Genomic DNA, 14,634 nt, shown 5'->3' with positions numbered 1-14,634 from the left:
ATTTAAATCTCTTGTCAGCCATATCCCAGAGGGGTGTCTTCTTACCTGAAAGGAGGTATCAGAAGACCTCAGAGATGAGCACAAGTCAGGAACTTTGGTTGGTGTGTATAAAAATACAAACCAGTTTTATTTGTTCTTTTCAAAAATGAGTAATGCAAAATACAACTTCCTCTTATTTGTATTACCACATATCGTCTATCTCCAGGAGATTGCAACGAGTCTGTCTCCTAGAAATTACCTTTATATGTGACTAAAGTGTTTCACAGTGACGCTGCGTTATCAAACGTTATCTCTGTCTGGATGATGTTCACAGTGAGATTTTGTGGAATGAATGAAGCTACATTACTATCTGTCTCTGCAGTGGGAGGGAGGAGGTCGGGGTGATTATCAGGTTATTTGTGTAGCACATTTCAGCAACAACATCAAAGAGCTTTACAGAGAGCATAAAAGGCATCAAGACAGAATATAAAAGCAAAACAATAAATAAAATTAAAAAAGTGTTGAATTTGGGAATAAAAAGAAGCTAAAAAGAATAAGACAGATAAAACATGAAGCTACATTTCTATGTGTCTCTGCAGTGGGAGGGAGGAGGTCGGGGTGGATGGGGGGCTACAAGATGTTTCATACTTCACTTTCATACTGCTGTAGTTTCTACCAGCAGAGATTTTACTGCAACATCAGATATTTTGGTGGAAAAAAACAACCAGGTACGTTGTCTCTGAACATTTCACTCATATGTTCAGTATCAACACTTAAAATTTAAAATACATTAACAAAAGAAAATGTAATCAGTAGGCCATTGTAGAAGATGTGATGAAGTCTTGTTTTGATCAGAAAAATTAAAAGTATATTTCACACATCTAAGTATGAAAACCAGTTAAATTTGACCCTAACACAATAGGACGGTTAATTGATTTTAGCATTAGGCTGCTACATAACAAAATGTGAATAAAGTAGAGTCTGAATAGTTGTGTATCATCAGCATAGAGGTGAAAAATAGCATGTTTATAGATAATAGTTGCTGATTAAACAAAAAGAAGAAAGAAAGTGGAAAAAACTGGAACTTTGCAGCACATGTTAACCTGCACAGTACAGAATCCAGATCCAAATCCAAACATCATCATGTGTTTGCTGTGAGTGCAGAGTAGTTTTGTCTGGATCCCTGTCGGCTGGATCCAGGCTCTGGTAGATATTGTCTTCACACGTGAAGACTGGAGGACAGTTCTCATTGATGACAGATAACTGAAAATAAAACAGGAATGACATCAAACCTAAAATATAGCAGTAACCACGGTAACAGCCCAGATATTGTGTTCTTCAATTGTTTGCTGATATTTTAGTGATAACAACTCGGCAGGCCAGAGGTCTATTAACAGTAACTGTGATTTTATTTAATTATACTTTGTACACAGTAGTGAAGTAGTTGCAGCCATGAGATTGTTTGTTCCTAACTGCAAAAATAAAATGTATAAATGCCAACAGTAAAAGTTAACATGTTAACAAGGGCCACTGCCATTATTCCTTGTGTGTTTAAACTCTTTCTGACATTGTCATATTTGTATTTTGTAGATTTTTAAATGTGTGTGAATGAATTGTATATGTGTACTTGTTTGCAAACGTGCTTCCCCCTTGAGGGATGAATAAAGTATTTTTGAATTGAATTGAATGAGACATACAGAGTTAAAGGAAGTCACCTCCATGTTTCTGCTGTCTGAGGTTCCTCTGGTGTTCAAACCAGAGTTCCTCCTCTTCTTCAGTTTGTAGAGGAGCAGCAGAACAACAGCCAACAGCACAACAACCACAGGCACACATACAACCAGAGGCCAGAAGTAACCTGGGCGAGAGACATCACACATGGCTGGGAAGGAAGAGAGAGAGAGACATTTATTAGTTTAAAAGTCTGGGATCTTTTGTCTTGTATTAGAAGCTTAAGGTTCCCTGTGGAATTTTTGACCACAAGTAGCTTGTTTTTACATGTGGATCTACGTTGTGCACACGTGGTTGACGTGATACACAATCCTGCCAGTGGTTTCACATCATCCCACTGATCTACAGGATGCAGGAACCTGCCCAGAAACACAGCAATGCACCAACAAAAGCAGGAGAGAAGAAGACCACAAGCAATGCAAGATTTAAAATACTTTATATAATCAGCTTTGCAAATATTTTATGATTGAGGAAACATATTCAACACTTATGTTGGACCTAAAGGATACACTCAGCATGTTTTGGTGAGTAACACTGAATATAAATATAACCTTGTTTACAAGAAAACTACACAGGGAACCTTTATCAAAAATGAGATCTTCCTGTTGAAAAAACATCTCAGACTTTGGTCTGAATGTTTCTTGACTTGTCATGTGCTGACATCACATGTTAATAATTATCTTACATCATTAGAAACGTAGGATGTGTTTAAACATTAGACGTGAAGATAACAAGGAAATTTATTGTAAAATTGAATGTGAAATGTTTTCTTCTAGGTGCTGAACTGTCTTATGTGCTGAAACACATGTTGGACCATCTTCTTATTCTTATTAGACAACGTTGTTATGCTGAATTTGACTGTTTTAAGAGGACGTTTTGTTGCAGAGAGACAGTGATGGACAGATGGACAGACATGAACTGTCCTGTACCTGTAAACTGCTCTGTGGTTTCAGGGAAAGATGATGAAGGTGTGAAGCTACCTGAACTGGAGATTAAACTCTGTGTTGTTGTTGGTGTGGAGGCTGATGGGACTGATGTTGGAAAAGGTTGGAGAGTCCGGTTTGGTTTTGAAGTGGTTGGAGCTGTGAACAATGAAAACACATTGAAACAATCAGATACTGAATCAATAATGCAGAGAAATGAGATGCTGCTCTAGACAGAAAGATCATATTGACAGCATCCATCACATACACAAGAAATACGCAGCATTAAATATGTTAATGAAGTAAATGATTAAGATTTGTTCTATTAATCACAAGAAAGTATTGTTATTTGGACAACTAGTATGTCTCCGCCAACCTCAGCACTCCTCTTGTTGTCACTAATCAACTTCTGGCTGTAACCCGAAAAAAGAGATATTTGTTTCTGTCATGTCATTTCCATCCACTCTTTAAATGTTGTATTCAAAATTCATTTTTTAAGATTATTTCTTGGGCATTTTATGGCTTTATTTGATAGTGATAGTGGAGAGAGACAGGACATGTGGGGAGTAGAGGGATGACATGCAGCAGACAGTTCGGCCAGCTGGGAATCAAACTGAGGACTCGCTGCTCAGGGCGTTAGTGTCCATGTGATAACCACTCAGCTATCAGGTCACCCCAAAATTAATTCTTTCTTATTTTAAATGAAAATATGACAACTTTTCATAATATTAACCATTTAAAAATTGATATTCATTGAACAGAATGTGGACTGAAAATAAAATATAAAACTCACCATCTACAACAAAGATCTGGAACGTGTTGGATGAATCTGGAGACGAAGCTCTGCCGTAACCACACCTGTACCGTCCTGTGTCTGACTTCTTCAGCTGTGTGATGGTCACATACAGTCCAAATACAGATCCTTGTGTATATTCAATGCTGTATCTGCCATTCTGAGCTCTGTTCTCTTCTGTTTCAACCAGGATGTCTTCTTCTTTTTTACATTCATCCTTACAGAAGAACTTCCTGCTTCCATAGACAGTATTGAGGCATCCTTTTGTGAAATTTGCTCCCATAGTTCCTACAAAAAGGAAACGAGTGTTTTCACCCAACGTTGCTGCTGAAAAGATGAACAATCAACAGTTACTGTCTGTACTGGCTGTAAGATGCTGCAGTCTGATCACAATATTTTCTGCTTCACATTTACACAGATCCACAGAGTCACACTGGGAGCTGCCCAGTTCAACCACAGTCTGACTGCTGGAGTAATGATTTCATCCAACATTGATACACTGAGTCAATATATCATAAACGTCTCACATTCTTCAACAATTTAATTAAATTCTATCCGACTTCATTTATTCTTAATCTTTAGAATCATTAAATGGGATGAACATAGTAAATATATCAGGTTTTATGACTTTCAGTAGAAACTCACCATCTATAACTGTGATGTCAAAGTCAGTGTAAGCATCTGGGGCTGAAGATCCACCCAAACCACATCTGTACCGCCCTGAGTCTGACTTGGTCAGCTGTGTGATGGTCACAGTCACAGTTCTTCTTCCAGAAGATCCATCTTCATATCTGATGCTGTATCTGCCACTCTGAGCTGTGACATCATCTGTTTTAATGAGAATGTCTTCTTCTTTACATTCTCCTTTACAGAAGAACTTGGTGCTTCCAGATGAAGTCAAGGAGCAAATAATTGAACCACTTCCTCCTTCAGCTCCAGCAAAAAGGTTTATTGCATTGACGAGTCCAGTGTTTCCATCCTGCAGTGCTGTTGGAAAGATGAACAGTGAATACTGATGATCAATACTTTGTGTATTGTAGACTTACTGTAAACAGACTGCAGATTAATGAGGGCTAATCCATCAGTTCACAGAGAAGCAGAGATGATACAGAGGCAGCCATTAGCAAAGTTTTCACTGACTGTACAGCAGTTGCTGTTGTTCTACTTGTAGCTGCAGTTGTAGTCACAGTGTCTCTGTGTAACGTCTGTTTTTCAAGAGAAGCCAAAGACAAATTTCCACAGAGGTGGACAATAAAGTCAGTTAATCAATTAATCAATCAATATGTTTTGTTAAATTACAAGATTAGATTATAGAGATGTTGTAATTAGTAACAGAGTAATTTAGAGAACGACAGGAAAACTAATTAACATGACAGCAACATGAAAACTAAGTGATACAAATCTGACATTTGTTAAAATGAACACAATGAATGTCCAGAAGCAGTTTGTGCTGCAGCTTTACAGACACAGTCAGGTAATCAGTCCTCACCTGATAAGAAGCAGAAGAACAGAACATGGTGGATATTCATTCTGAGTTTGATCCTGATGCAGAAAATCATCAAACTGTCAGAGAACTGCCCCCCCCTTTTCTCTCTCTCTGCAACATGAGTGATCTAGAGGAAGCATACATGTCTGACAAACATAACCTTCCTGTTCCTCTTTCTCTCTGTGTGTTTGCAACATGATGATGATGATGGTGGTTAAGGGTACATTAATGAATGAATAATTCTATTTTTGACCCCATTATTTGACCCATATGACCTCTGTGGAATTATTCAGACACATTAAACACCAACAAACCAAACGTTCCAGTATGTTAACACACCAGCATCTCACAGCACAATATATTGACCTCATATAAATCTTTACATACTGTATAATATCCCAGGAGATCCCAGGAGTTATAACCATTTATTAAATATCAGTATACAACTTATAAATGCTAAATATGGGGACGATGTTAAAGTCAAGTGTTACCAATAGATATTCAAACAAATTGAAGGAAGCAACAAGAAAATGTTCAGTGAAGTGTTTGTTCAGAAAAAGAAAAATAGATCAGTGAGAGATATTTTGGCTCTAACTGAGACTCTGTGAGAGGAGTGTGTTGCTTTTTGTGTAAAATTAATATCACAACTACTGACTGCAAACTTCCTTATTTCTAAAATGCATCAGACAACCTTCAGAACCAAAGTGTCCTGGGCGTTAACTCACACCAATGAATGTGTTTGTTCCCTTCAATTTGCTTCTCAAGGTTTCTCATGAGCTTTAAAATATATTGCTCATTTCTTTTCTTTCTTTTTTTTGTAGAATAACACAACTATTTGTAAATTAAGAGACATATGATGTGAACAGCTGTATTAATGATTTATGATGGATTATAAATATGTAGACTTTATTTGCCTAAGAAATAGACCTAACAAGAGCATTTACTAGAACTCTGAAAGTGTCAGACATGAACACTGACTTGAAGCTGACTTGAAATTTGTTGGGAAATAAAAAAAGATTCAGTGAAGAAAACAGTGAAAGACTGCAGGACCTCTAGAGGCACGAGGCTCTGTGCAGCAGCAACATTCACACCACTTGCAGAAGTTCTGGGGGAAGTAAACTGTAAAATTCATGATGCAGCTGCTTTGATGTGCAGTAAGAACAGCTCTGACTGAAGTCACTTTTAAATCTTAAACCCTTTATATTAAATTTAAAGAAGCAAAGTAAAAGTTTAGTGAATGTCAGCACCCTCGACCAGTTTAGATTAAAGGTTCATATTTTGCTTTTTTTGTTTTTCTGTCATTTATATCTGGGGATGCACGATATTGAATTTTTTGCCGATATCCAATATGCCGACATTTTCCATCTCATGTTTACAGACGATACCAATATCGATTTGAAGACTTATAGTAGCTTTGATGTCTGCTGTGTGGGTGTTGATTGGCCTTCCTATATGTTTTAAGACTATCTTGCCAGACTAAGCAAGATTCTTCCACTTTGGTGGAACGCCAAATCCTTTCCAATTTTCGCGATGTTTGCTTTAATTTGCAGGTTTGAGAGTTATACCATGGAGCTAACCTCTTATGTTTTATTATCTTCCTTTTTAAGGGGGCGATGGAGTTGAGTGTTATTCGTAATGAGCCTGCAGCACTATCATCAAGATTATCAATTTGGGAGGGACTAAAGTTAACATAAGAGTCCTCTGTAGTATTGAGACATGGCAGTGAATTCAGTACTGATGGAATTACTTCCTTAAATTTAGCTACAGCTCTATCAGATAGACATCTGCTGAAGACATTTTTGTCTAATAGTGTGCAATCCAGTAATAGGAATTCAAAAGTTATTAAGTAATGATCTGATAAAATAGGATTTTGTGGAAAATTTATTAAATGTTCAATTTCAATCCCATAAGTCAGAACAAGGTCGAGGGTGTGGTTAAGACAGTGAGTGGAATTATTTACACACTGCAAGAAGCCAACTGAGTCTAATAATGAGATAAATGCAGTGCTGAGACTATCACTATCAATGTCCACATGAATATTAAAATCACCTACTATAATTACTTTATCTGTACTAAGGACTAAGTTTGAAAAAAACTCAAAAACTCATCAATATGATGATCAGTTCTCCAGATCCTCTGTGTTGCAAAGCTGCTGTGCTGATCCAGTTTGACCTGCTGTGTGTCTGTGGTCACCTGCCTTCCTGCTTCACTGCCTTGTGTTGAGATTGTCAACTAGAAGTCTGTTTATTGAATTTAAAAGTAAAACTGTCTTTCACTCAACCAGCCTGTCTGAGTGTCTGCATGAGGGTTCTGCTTCCTGTTGTCTAAACTGGTTTGTTACAGTACAAACTGGCCAAATGTGGACGATCAGCACGTCAAACATGAAAATGGAGATGTGAAACTTCATATTAATTCTATGATTTAAGAGTATATAAGGGGAGGTTTTCTGAATAAAGAGACTGGGTTCCTGAAGCTCCACACTGTCAGCCAAAGAAACTGAGCCCTTTAATTGAATTTAGGAGTTTCATAACGACTCGGTAAAGTAGTTTTGATAAACCTCATTAAAAGCTTCTCATAAATATTAAAGTGACAAATAATGATTACAGGCCAGAAAACACGTGATGCAACATGTGATGTCAAACAGGAAAAGGTACAAAAATGAGCAGCTCAGATTAAGAAGCTGCAGCGTTCTGAACAATTTGAATCAAATGTTAAACTTCTCTGTGTGTAAATGTCTTTTTCAATATGACCACTAGGAGGCACCAGAGTCAGACACTTTTAAATTACCGTATTTCCCCTAATAGTAACTTAATAGTTATTTACCTCAACTACTGAGGGTACCTGGCCCTTAGCTTTAGCATGCTCATAGATTTATGCTCACCGGTTCAGCCAAGTTACTCTGGTTACCTTGGTAACTCATCTTGATGTTGTGTCGCTGCCATCAGTATTATTGAAATATGAGCTGTTATCCCCTTATAAGACGATATTGCATCTCCTCCGTCCCCCTCCCCTCTCTGTGACAGTTGGTTAGAGGGCTACACATGTACTCATAGAACTCGAGTTACATCCAGGTAACTATATTTATGCTTAACTGGCATGCACATTATATAACAGGCATCAGGAGTTTATCCACCCGGCTTTTCATTGACCACCAGCCACTATTAGAGGAAATACGGTACACACATACTGTCTGTAAAATGACTCACTATGGTGGACACAGACCGTCTTATTGCTGCTGGAGCAGCAGTCATGTCCTGTCTAAAGATTGAGATCTTTTTTGGATGTAAATGTGTCCAAAACTAAAGAAATAGTAATCTCACTAGAACACACAGACAGTTCCAACAATCATTCTTGACTTCAGTAAGTGTTGAACTTGTCCAGACCTTCAAATACTTGGGAACTGTGTTTGATGATGTGAGGGGTCAGTGGATATCAGTAAGATATTTTATATTTGTTAATGAGGCCATTCCCTACTGTTAAATCAGAGACCAGCCCCCCCCCCCCGATTTATTTTCTTTTGTAATTTAGTTGATTTTAACAGGTTAATTTGCAGAATGTAATTAATCTAATGGGTTAAATTTAAACTGCATAAAAGTTCATGTCCGCAGGCAATGTAGATCATTCTAAATGCCTTTCCAGGATACAGTGTTTGTGAGTTTGTATTTCATTCAGTATTGTTTGTGGATGCATTGTCTGGTTCCTGCCACCAGATTATGCTGTTGAGTCAGAAAACGTGAGTTGTGAAGGAGAAGAAGAAAACTGTTGATGTTGTTGTTGTTGTTGTTGTCATGGTAGCCAAGAGAAGAAGACAATCATTTTTTAGCAGCAGAGAAAGTGTGCTGCCGGACTGTAAGAGTGAGCATAGACTGCTTTGTTTTTGTTGTTTATAGCAAAAATAAAGACATTGCTAGTTGCACGACAGTCCTGCATCTGCCTGAGTCCTTGGCTGCAACAATGACATGACATTGAGATTTAGTGACAGTACATATGTTATTGTGAAAAAGACTCAGTAGTGTCTGTCCTGTAAACTAAACTCCTTTGGAGTCAATGAGAGAATACTGACAACGTTTTATTCCTCTTTTATTGAAAGTATTTTAACTGCTGGTTTACATTTGTCAAAAGGACAAGAACCCATTACCACACGTTGTTAACTTCAGCTCAAAAATTATTAGCAAAACACAAAGATCCCTGTTACAGCTTAATACTGAACAAGTCCTCAACAAAGCAGAGAAGATTGTCAGCAACCACACACATGATGTCCTCTATGACTACTTTAACCTGATACCATCAGGAATGTGTTTTATATCTCCTGCAAGTAAAACAAACAGAAGGAAGTTTGGCTTTATTCCATCAGACTTGTGAACAGTACAAGAAATGGTCAGTTTACCTCATGTATGATTGATTCTTCTGACATAATATGGACCTTTGTGGTGTTGGATATTGTTGACCAGCTACAGACCGGCCTCTGCCATTAAATTCTTTCTAACACTGTCATATTTTTATTTTTTAGATTGTTTTCATGTGTGTAAATTAATTGTATATGTGTACTTGTTTGCCTCAAATTGCCCCTTGAGAGACGATTGAAGTATTTTGAATTGAACTGAATAAAAATCAGGATTCTCTTGGCTTTCATTAGAAAATGTGACTTGGTCTGATACATTAAGTAAAAACTGAGCTGCTCTGACTTCTTCATGTGTTGCTCAAAACGAGTCTGTCTCCTAGAAATGACCTTCATATATGACTAAACTGTTTCACAGTGATGCTGTGTTATCAAACATAATCTCTGCCTGGATGATGTTCACAGTAAGGTTTTGTTGAATGAATGAAGCTACATTTCTATCTGTCTCTGCAGTGGGAGGGAGGAGGTCGGGGTGATAATCAGGTTATTTGTATAGCACATTTCAACAACAACATCAAAGTGCTTTACAAAGAGCATAAAAGGCATCATGACAGAATATAAAAGCAACACAATAAATAAAATTAAAAAGTGTTGAATTTGGGAATAAAAAGAAGCTAAAAAGAATAAGACAGATAAAACATGAAGCTACATTTCTATGTGTCTCTGCATTGGGAGGGAGGAGGTCGGGGTGGATGGGGGGCTACAAGATGCAGGACTGTGACAGCAGAGACCCGGGTTCACATCCTGAGTCCTGTGTGTGTTCAGGTTTGGTTCAGGTTAGTGAAAGATGCTGCTCTGGCTTAAATGTTCATAAACATGTTGAGCTTTAAGTCACTGCAGACTTTTTTCTGTATTAAACAGAGACCAGGATCTTTCTCTGACCTGAACCAAGTGCTGCCAGAGTCTGAACACAACCACAAACACTTTCATACTGCTGGAGTTTCTACCAGCTGATATTTTACTGCAACATCAGATATTTTGGTGGAAAAAAAACAACAACCAGGTACGTTGTCTCTGAACATTTCACTCATATGTTCAGTATCAACACTTAAAATTTAAAATACATTAACAACAGAAAATGTAATCAGTAGGCCATTGTAGAAGATGTAATGAAGCCTTGTTTTGATCAGAAAAATTAAAAGTATGTTTCACACATCTAAGTATGAAAACCAGTTAAATTTGACCCAAACACAATAGGAGGGTTAAATGATTTTAGCATTAGGCTGCTACATAACAAAATGTGAAAAAATAGTCTAAATACTTTCTGATGCACTGTAATATGCAATTGAGTTGAATATGAATGTAATTTCTAGGAGACAGAGTTGGCTCAAAGTGTAGAAGAACAATATCAAACAACATCTACATTTATGAAGACAGAATGAACATTTCAGAATAAGCAAGTAAGAAGAAACATAATCAGTTGTGTATCATCAGCATAGAGGTGAAAAATAGCATGTTTATAGATAATATCTGCTGATTTAACAAAAAAAAAGAAAGAAAGTGGAACAAAATGGAATCTTGCAGCACATGTTAACCTGCACAGTACAGAATCCAGATCCAAATCCAAACATCATCATTTGTTTGCTGTGAGTGCAGAGTAGGTTTGGTCCAGATCCCTGCTGTCTGGATCCAGGTTCTGGTAGATGTTGTCTTCATACGTGGAGACTGGAGGATGGTTCTCATAGATGACAGATAACTGAAAATAAAACAGGAATGACATCAAACCTAAAATATAGCAGTAACCACAGTAACAGCCCAGATACTGTGTTCTTCAATTGTTTGCTGATATTTTAGTGATAACAACTGGACAGGCCAGAGGTCTATTAACAGTAACTGTGATTTTATTTAATTATACTTTGTACACAGTAGTGAAGTAGTTGCAGCCATGAGATTGTTTGTTCCTAACTGCAAAAATAAAATGTCTGCCAACAGTAAGAGTTAACATGTTAACAAGGGCCACTGCCATTATTCCTTGTGTATTTAAACTCTTTCTGACATTGTCATATTTGTATTTTGTAGATTTTTAAATGTGTTTGAATGAATTGTATATGTGTTCTTGTTTGCAAACGTGCTTCCCCCTTGAGGGATGAATAAAGTATTTTTGAATTGAATTGAATGAGACATACAGAGTTAAAGGAAGTCACCTCCATGTTTCTGCTGTCTGAGGTTCCTCTGGTGTTCAAACCAGAGTTCCTCCTCTTCTTCAATTTGTAGAGGAGCAGCAGAACAGCCAACAGCACAAACACCACAGGCACACATACAACCAGAGGCCAGAAGTAACCTGGGCGAGAGACATCAGAGACGGTTGGGAAGTAAGAGAGAGAGAGACATTTATTGGTTTAAAAGACTGGGATCTTTTGTCTTGTATTAGAAGCCTAAAGGTTCCCTTTGGAGTTTTTGACCACAAGTAGCTTGTTTTTACATGTGGATCTATGTTGTGCACACATGGTTGACATGATACACAATCCTGCCAGTGGTTTCACATCATCCCACTGATCTACAGGATGCAGGAACCTGCCCAGAAACACAGCAATGCACCAACAAAAGCAGGAGAGAAGAAGACCACAAGCAATGCAAGATTTAAAATACTTTAAATAATCAGCTTTGCAAATATTTTATGATTGAGGAAACATATTCAACACTTATGTTGGACCTAAAGGATACACTCAGCATGTTTTGGTGAGTAACACTGAATATAAATATAACCTTGTTTACAAGAAAACTACACAGGGAACCTTTATCAAAAATGAGATCTTCCTGTTGAAAAAACATCTCAGACTTTGGTCTGAATGTTTCTTGACTTGTCATGTGCTGACATCACATGTTAATAATTATCTTACATCATTAGAAACGTAGGATGTGTTTAAACATTAGACGTGAAGATAACAAGGAAATTTATTGTAAAATTGAAAGTGAAATGTTTTCTTCTAGGTGCTGAACTGTCTTATGTGCTGAAACACATGTTGGACCATCTTGTTATTCTTATTAGACAACGTTGTTATGCTGAATTTGACTGTTTTAAGAGGACGTTTTGTTGCAGAGAGACAGTGATGGACAGATGGACAGACATGAACTGTCCTGTACCTGTAAACTGCTCTGTGGTTTCAGGGAAAGATGATGAAGGTGTGAAGCTTCCTGAACTGGAGATTAAACTCTGTGTTGTTGTTGGTGTGGAGGCTGATGGGACTGATGTTGGAAAAGGTCGGAGAGTCCGGTTTGGTTTTGAAGTGGTGGGAGCCGTGAACAATGAAAACACATTGAAACAATCAGATACTGAATCAATAATGCAGAGAAATGAGATGCTGCTCTAGACAGAAAGATCATATTGACAGCATCCATCACATACACAAGAAATACGCAGCATTAAATATGTTAATGAAGTAAATGATTAAGAATATTTGAAGTGGGTTTGTTCTATTAATCACAAGAAATTATTGTTATTTGATTTTTGATTACAGACGAGTAAGAAAATAACATCCACAGGTTGATTTTCTGACATTAAACATAAAAGCACAAATGTCTGAAAAGGTTTTTAAAAATCGTACAAACTGATTGTTGTAAATTTAAAAACTAACATTATAAAGGCAACACATTTTACATCAGATTACTTTGTGACTCTACAAATGAGTTTCATCTTTAGAAACATTTTAGAGTATGATGTCTTGAACATTAAGGAACCTGAGGAACCGTTCTTCTCTATGTTACCTAATGTTAATAGAAATATAGAAAAGGTCCCAGGTTGGACAGCTAGTGTGACTCTGCCAACCTCAGCACTCCTCTTGTTGTCACAAATCAACTTCTGACCCAAAAAAACTTTGTTTCTGTTAAATTTTGTATTCAAAGTTTTCATAATCTTAACAATTTAACAATTGATATTCATTGAACAGAATGTGAACAGAATATTGAATATAAAACTCACCATCTACAACAAAGATCCAGAATGTGTAGGGTGAATTTGGAGACAAAGCTCTGCCGTAACCACACTTGTACCGTCCTGTGTCTGACTTCTTCAGCTGTGTGATGGTCATATACAGTCCATATTCAGATCCTTTTCTATATTCAATGATGTATCTGCCATTCTGAGCTCTGTTCTGTTCCGTTTCAACCAGGATGTCTTCTTCTTTTTTACATTCATCCTTACAGAAGAACTTCCTGGTTACATTGACAGTATTGCTCCATCTTCTTGTGACACTTCCTCCCACAGTTCCTACACTGGAGAAACGAGTGCTTTGACCCAACGTTGCCGCTGAAAAGATGAACAATCAACAGTTACTGTCTGTACTTCCTGTAAGATGCTGCAGTCTGATCACAATATTTCCTGCTTCATATTTACACAGATCCACAGAGTCACACTGGGAGCTGCCCAGTTCAACCACAGTCTGACTGCTGGAGTAATGATTTTATCCAACATTGATACACTGAGTCAATATATCATAAACGTCTCACATTCTTCAACAATTTAATTAGATTCAATCTGACTTCATTTATTCTTAAGCTTCAGAATCATGAAATGGGATGAACATAGTAAATATATCAGGTTTTATGACTTTCAGTAGAAACTCACCATCTATAACTGTGACGTCAAAGTCAGAATAAGAATCTGGGACTGAAGATCCACCCAAACCATATCTGTACCGTCCTGAGTCTGACTTGATCAGCTGTGTGATGGTCACAGTCACAATTCTTCTTCCAGAAGATTCGTCTTTATATCTGATGCTGTATCTGCCACTCTGAGCTGTGTCATCATCTGTTTTAACGAGAATGCCTTCTCCTTTACATTCTCCTTTACAGAAGAACTTAGTGCTTCCAGATGAAGTGAAGTGGTTACTCAGTGAACCATTTCCTCCTTCAGCTCCAGCAAAAAGTTTTATTTCATTGACGAGTCCAGTGTTTCCATCCTGCAGTGCTGTTGGAAAGATGAACAGTGAATACTGATGATCAATACTTTGTGTATTGTAGACTTACTGTAAACAGACTGCAGATTAATGAGGGCTAATCCATCAGTTCACAGAGAAGCAGAGATGATACAGAGGCAGCCATTAGCAAAGTTTTCACTGACTGTACAGCAGTTGCTGTTGTTCTACTTGTAGCTGCAGTTGTAGTCACAGTGTCTCTGTGTAACGTCTGTTTTTCAATGTTTTTCTTTCATACTTTCTAATATCAAACACATTAATGAGCAACAAATATTCATGATGGATGGTTCATAACAAGCTCTCTAAAATTGTTAACATTGCAGGGAAGGTGATTGGAAAGTCACAAAAACAACTTTGCAATATATTTGACAGTGCTGCACACAGGAAGGCTAAACATAGAACTGCAGATACCT

General features: G+C 37.4%; 1 long non-coding RNA gene across 1 annotated transcript; it reads right to left on the bottom strand.

The window, feature by feature from the left end:
- Positions 1-8,973: 8,973 nt before the first annotated feature.
- LOC137185411 (uncharacterized) lies at positions 8,974-11,595 on the bottom strand. Its single transcript, XR_010928859.1, has 2 exons — positions 11,453-11,595; positions 8,974-11,004 (listed from the first exon to the last, which is right to left on the bottom strand). It is a non-coding gene; the product is annotated as an uncharacterized lncRNA (long non-coding RNA).
- Between the last annotated feature and the right edge of the window lie 3,039 nt (positions 11,596-14,634).

Source organism: Thunnus thynnus, chromosome 6, assembly GCF_963924715.1.
Source record: "Thunnus thynnus chromosome 6, fThuThy2.1, whole genome shotgun sequence".
Classification (NCBI taxonomy): Eukaryota; Metazoa; Chordata; class Actinopteri; order Scombriformes; family Scombridae; genus Thunnus; species Thunnus thynnus.
The sequence above is the reverse complement of the archived record's forward strand: the minus strand, read 5'-3'. Positions and strand labels throughout refer to the sequence as shown.